Below are 6,891 nucleotides of genomic sequence, written 5' to 3'. Positions count from 1 at the left end.
ATAATTTGGTTAGAATGATATAAACATTAGGCGCGCATCATTCCAATCCATAGTCAGTTTGGTCATCATAATACCACAATTAACAACTTACTAATGCAAGTCAAGGTGGTTCCATATCAACATAATGACATAGTTCCTTCCAAGTACCACAACACTAGCAAATTATTTAACCACAGTCCATAAATAAGAAGTGTCAATAATGGTCAAACATTATGTCCTTGTCAGAGACAATTCCTGTGATCATACATTCAAATTCATACATGTACATATATTTGAAGAACAGAAAAATCAGAAACATAATCAATTATATCTAAGTGTCAAAGAAATAAACATAATACAATCCTCAATTAACATCATGGATTACAACTAAGACCCATTCTTTCAATATGCTCTTTAAAAGTCTTCGGTTGTAAACCTTTTGTCAAAGGATCTGCAATCATGAGCTCGGTCCTCATATTTTCTATAGACACATTTTATTTCTGAATTTCCTCCTTGATAATAAAATATTTAAGCTCAATGTGCTTGGCACAATTAGAATATTTGTCGTTTCTGGAGAAATGGACGGCTGTAGTATTGTCACAAAAGATTCTCAGCGGCCTGGCAATAGAGTCGACAATCCCAAGTCCCGAGATGAAGTTACGCAGCCACAAACTATGAACCGTGGCTTCAAAGCATGCCACAAATTCCGCTTGCATGGTGGACGAAGCAGTGCTTGTCTGTTTGGCACTTTTCTATGAGATTGCTCCTCCAGCTAATAGAAACAAATAGCCAAACGTTGACTTTCTACTATCCACACATCCAACAAAGTTTGAATCCGAATAGCCAATCACCTCAAGGCTATCTGACTTTTTATATGTAAGCATGTAATTCTTTGCTCCTTGCAAGTATCCCATCACCTTTTTTGCAGCTTTCCAGTGATCCATCTCTGGTTTGCTTTGGTATCTACCTAGCATTCCAACTGCAAAACTGATGTCCGGTCTGCTACAGGTCTGAGCATACATCAAGCTACCAACTGCAGAAGCATAAGGTATATTTTCCATCTGCTTATGTTCCAATTCATTTTGTGGGCATTGCATGAGACTAAATTTATCCCCTTTCTGAATTGGAACAACACTAGCTAAACAGTTCTCCATACCAAATCTCTCTAGAACTCTGTCTATATATGCCTTTTGAGACAACCCTAACAATCCACATGATCGATCATGAAATATTTCAATGTCGTAGGTTGCCTTATTCATATCTTTCATTTCAAAGTTTTTTGAAAGAAAAATCTTAGTTTCATACAATAAACCAAGATCACTACTGGCAAGCAATATATCATCAACATATAGGACCATAAAGATAAACTTGCTCCCACTGACCTTCAGGTATATACACCGATCAATAGTATTTTTCTTAAAATCGAAGGAAGTGATGGTATCATTGAACTTGCGATACCATTGTCGGGAAGCTTGTTTAAGACCATATATTGGCTTATTTAATTTGCAAACTATGTGTTCTTTTTTCTTTAATGAAAAATCTTCGTGCTGGTCCATATAGATTTCTTCATCTAAACTCTCATTCAGAAAAGCAGTTTTTACATCCATTTGGTGCAACTCTAAATCATAATATTCAACCAAAGCCATAATAATTCTAAATGAGTCCTTTTTAGATACAGGAGAAAAGGTTTCTTTATAATCAATACCTCCTTTCTGAGTGAAACCTTTGGCCACTAGTCTGGCTTTATGTCGTTCAACATTACCCTTTGAGTCGAGCTTGGTCTTAAAGACCCACTTATACCCAACTGTCTTACAACCTTCGGGCAAATCAACGACATCCTAGACTTCATTCTGATCCATTTTCAACTCATCTTTCATGGCATCAATCCATTTAGTAGAATCAACACTTTCTATGGCTTGTTTAAAGAAACCGAATCTTTTCTTGTCCCTATATCAAAATAAAATTCTTGTAGATAAACCATATAATCATTTGGAATGGCAGATCTTCTTTCTCTTTGAGATCTCCTTAATGTCATCCCTTGTGATTCTTCTACAACTTGTTCAGTGGTGATAACTTTACATGGAGTGTTTGATCATTAGTTTGTTGTTCATTGTTATTAAGCTGTGTGACAATAATTTTTGTTAGAAGTCATGGGTAAAGGAACTTGCACCCTAACCTCTTGAATTTTTACATTTTGTAGTTTATCACTCCCACTAGTTTCACCATTCTCAATGAATTTGATATTATTGGTCTCTATAATTCTCGTGCTATGGTTAGAACAGTAAATCCTATACCCTTTGGATTTTTCGGGATAACCTATAAAGTATCCACTAATCGTTCTAAAATCCAATTTCTTTTCATGTGGATTATAAATTCTGACCTCCGCTGGACAACCCCAAACATGCAGGTGTCTTAAACTCGGTTTCCTTCCTGTCCATAACTCAAAGGAAGTTTTTGGAACTGCCTTACTAGGAATCCGGTTTAATATGTATACAACGGTCTTAAGGGCTTCCATCCACAATGATATGGGTAACGAAAAATTACTCAACATACTCCTAATCATATCCATAAGTGTACGATTACGCCTTTCAGCTACTCCATTCTGCTGTGGCGTTACCGGCATAGTGTATTGAGCACGTATGCCATGCTTTTCTAAGAGTTTAGCAAATGAGCCAAGGTGTTGTCCTGTTTCTTCATACCTACCATAATATTCACCACCTCTATCAGACCTGACAATTTTCACCTTTCTATTTAATTATCTTTCAACCTCAGTAATGTATACCTCTAGGACATCCACTGCCTGAGATTTTTCATGCAACAAATAGACATAACCATAACGTGAAAAATCATCAATAAAGGTGATAAAATATTTCTCTCCACCAAATGATGGGGAGTCAAAAGACCCACAAATGTCTGTATGGATAATTTCAAGAAGTTCTTCACTTTTTGTGGCAACTTTCTTTGTGTGTTTAGTTTGCTTTTTCTTAATGCAATCTACACACATACCGAGATCAGTAAAGTCTAAGTTTGACAAAATTCCATCCTTTACTAATCTCTCTAACCTTTCTTTGGATATATGATCCAATCTTTTATACCACAAGTTAGAAGATCTTTCATTTATCAAGTTTTGTTCAATTCCAATATTATGATGCAAGGTCATAAGAGTTTCAGCAAAGTGATTATCAAGATTTACTTTTTATAAGCCATCACACAAGACACCAGAACTAACGAAGACATTGTCTTTGAAAAGACACAAACTACCATTCCCAATTTTAAAGAAATATCCTTCACATCAAGTTTAGAAACAAAAATTAAATTCCTAGAAATAGAAGGAACATAAAAAATCTGAAGCAAATCTAAATGACAACCAGTGTTTAAAAACAAACGATAGGTTCCAACAGCTGTTACAGGAACTCTAAAACCATTCCTCAAAATGATAAAACTCTCACTTAGATCTTGCATCTAGGTTGTAAGAAATTCCTACATCGTATTTGAAATATGAACATTAGAACCTGAGTCAAACCACCAAGTATTAGAAGAAACTTTAGTAAGGTTTGATTCAAAACATACATAAGCCAAAGGCTCACAATTCTTTTCAAACCATGCCTTGCGTTTATAGCAGTCCTTCTGATAGTGTCCCTATTTCTTATAAAAATGACATCTATCTTTGTTTTGTTTCTTCTTATGAACCTCGGTATCATGATGAGGCTCTTTATCCTTGGATGGCCCACTCTTCATGCCCTTTCTTGACTTCTTCCATTTTTTTTGGCTCCATGACTTACAAGATTGACAAAATGATATCCTTGTTGCTTAAGTCTTGTCTCCTCTTGAACAAGCTTACTGGTCAATTCATTCATATTCCACTTATCCTTAATAGTGTTATAGTGAATTTGAAATGATCCAAATTGAGGAGGCAAGGAGTTCAAAATAAATTGAACTAAAAAGGAATTCATTCACATCCATCCCAAGAGCCTTCAACTTAGCAGCTATATTTGTCATTTCAAGGATATGCTCATGTATCCCTCGAGTACCATCAAATTTCATGGTGTTAAGCTTAGCCATTAATGTCCCAGCCATGGACTTATCAGTAGATCGGAAACGTTCTTCCACAGTTTTCAATAATGCTGGAGCACTGTCACATTCAGGAAGAGTTGACTTGATATTGTTTGCTATACTCATCCGGATAAACATAATGCTCAGTCTGTTCGATCTTTTCCAAGTCTTATAAAAAGACCTTTCTTCCAAGCTGCTCAAATCAGTAATGTCAGCCGGTTTCTCAGATCAGAGTTCTAAATCAAGATCCAGAACACCTAGGTGAAACTGAACTTGTTCATTCCACTCTGAGAAATTGGTTTCATTAAAGATCATAACAGATGTAGCTTGGAATGAAGCGAAACAGGAATAGATACTGCAATAAGAAAATCGACAATAAGAAAATGCTTACAACATTAATACTTTGAGTTAGCAATAATGATAAATAACATAAATAGTGTTACCATAATACATCTTTGGGTAGTAATTATGAAGCACTAAATTACTATTATGGTGATTCCCAATTCACCTAGAAATAATTAATGATATAGGTCCAAAATTCAAATAGGTCTGTTGCCTTTGAGCATCCAATATCTATTAAATAAAGGATACTCATTAATTATCCTAACTTAGCAAATCAATCATTTGAAAGTGGTGCACCTGAAAGTGCATCCTAGGTTCTTCGGTGTTTAGCATGCTGAATTTTTTTTTTTTTTGAAAACCATGGCTGAACCTGATCAGGTTGCCTACGTACCCCTTCACAAGGGGGATCAAGCCACACGCAGTTCTTTTTAAGTTTCAAAAATACAGTGAAAAAATAAATCAAACAATTTAATTCATGCATGCTTACAAAATCAAATCTAGAAATCAGCACATTAAGAACACATAGGATTATGCCGGAATCATTTAAACAATTATGCTAAAACTTTTATGCATGATTAACTATCAGATCTGAAACTTAAGAACTCTATTCCAATTAATCTCCGAATATCCATCGAATAGATTCTGGAGATATCTCCGTTAGGAGCCCCAAAAGAGGGTAAAACCTCGGAAAATTGGACCTAGACCTTGACACCATAATAAATGATTAATGCTAGATTAATACCTTTTATGATGGATGAAAGTTGTGGATCTGATTCTTGACTTCGCAGCCACAGACACGAATAGCCTCTACGAGAAGTACACGCGAAGACCTGAAGGATCTTCTTCCGCCACAGTGCTAGCAGCTGCAGAATACTTGAAAGCTGAAATCTGCTCGTCGGAATTCAATCAACTCTTGATCAATCATCTTGAAGTAGATGGAGATGTGGTTTGTAAGGAAAGTAGAGGACTCAGATCGAATCTTGAATCTTCTAGATAGTCACCATGAAAATCCTATCTAAAATGGAGAAGAAGAGGAGGAGGAGGTATGTGAGGAAGAAGGCTGCAATGGATGATTTGCCGGCGCCCATGTTTGACCCCTTTTAATGGCCTCCGAATTTCATTCAAAATTCAAAAATTATCTTCAGAAAACCTCCTTTAGTTGGTGCATGCAATGGAATAGGAACAACCCAAATCAGATCTCAACCAAATCTGATTTAAATTCAAATTTTAAACACATGTGCAAGAGAGGAGGAATTTGAAATCCATGCGGCAGAATTTTCCTTCCTCTTGTCGCATATATTTCATTTGAAATTTGAATTTAAATGATTCAAAGGTTCACACGCCATCTTGGAAAGTTATTTGATGTATGAAATCATTTAATAGATTGCTTAATGTTTGAATTCAAATTCAAACAACAAACAATGTCGCCATGTGTCGAGCAATGGGTCCATACGCCATGCAATAATTTTGGTTTATTTAAAATTCATGAAATCCAATTCCATGTCATCACTAATTGCCACATCATCTGAGCCTAATCCTCTTGGGTTGCACCTAATCAAATTTGATCAAACCCGGATTAAAACAAAGCAATTTGGTTGAACCCCAATCTAATCAAGTCAGACCCTGATTGAGCTCAAATTGAATCCAATTCAATTTTTGGCTCATCCAAACTCAATCAAATTGAATTAATTACTTTGTGTTGGACCTAATACAATTAGGTCAATCTCCAATTAAGCACAAATTAATTTAAAATTAATTTAATCAGCTTAAGTCCTTTTGGTTCTAACCTAATCCAATCAGGTCAAAATCCTGATTGAGCCCAAAGTTGAATCCAATTCAATTTGGCTCATCCTTAGCTCAATTACTCAATCAAATTGAGTTTATTAGTAATTTAATTACTAATTAATCCTTCAATAATTACTTTAATTATTTTATTAGATAATTTACCAATCAAATTGACCAAATTACCCCTGAATAATTCTTAATCATTCATCAGCCTTCTTGATCAATCAGGAAACTTCTATACGTATGACCTTATAGGTTCGAACCTAAACCGGTAGTATAGGAATGAATTCCTATACTAATCGATGTAACCATCTAGCAATGGTACCCGATGTCCGGATAGGCCGAATATATGCGAAGCAAATATTCTGAAACCCTGAACTATGGTTACTGTATAATTCAATCCCTTTGACTCCTAATGCCAGGATGACTTAGAGCTCACTGTCAACCCTATATTTAGTACATCCATTGTGTGATTAATTTTAGATATCCCATGACTCCTCACTGGAATTACCCTGGCCAAGGTTTTGCTAAATTAATCACAAGACATTATCTCCTATTTTCAGAAGGGGTCAATTTCATCTCGACTTACAACTGACTACGCAAGTACTTGACTGCACCCAGTGATCTTCCGTCACTGAATTAGAAATTTAGGTAGTCCGGTACCAAAATACAATGAGTTGCTTGCTAGTCACAGGTTGCGGTCTCAGATCAGAGGGCCAAACTTATATCCAT

Source organism: Phoenix dactylifera, unplaced genomic scaffold (genome assembly GCF_009389715.1).
Source record: "Phoenix dactylifera cultivar Barhee BC4 unplaced genomic scaffold, palm_55x_up_171113_PBpolish2nd_filt_p 000140F, whole genome shotgun sequence".
Classification (NCBI taxonomy): Eukaryota; Viridiplantae; Streptophyta; class Magnoliopsida; order Arecales; family Arecaceae; genus Phoenix; species Phoenix dactylifera.
The sequence above is the reverse complement of the archived record's forward strand: the minus strand, read 5'-3'. Positions refer to the sequence as shown.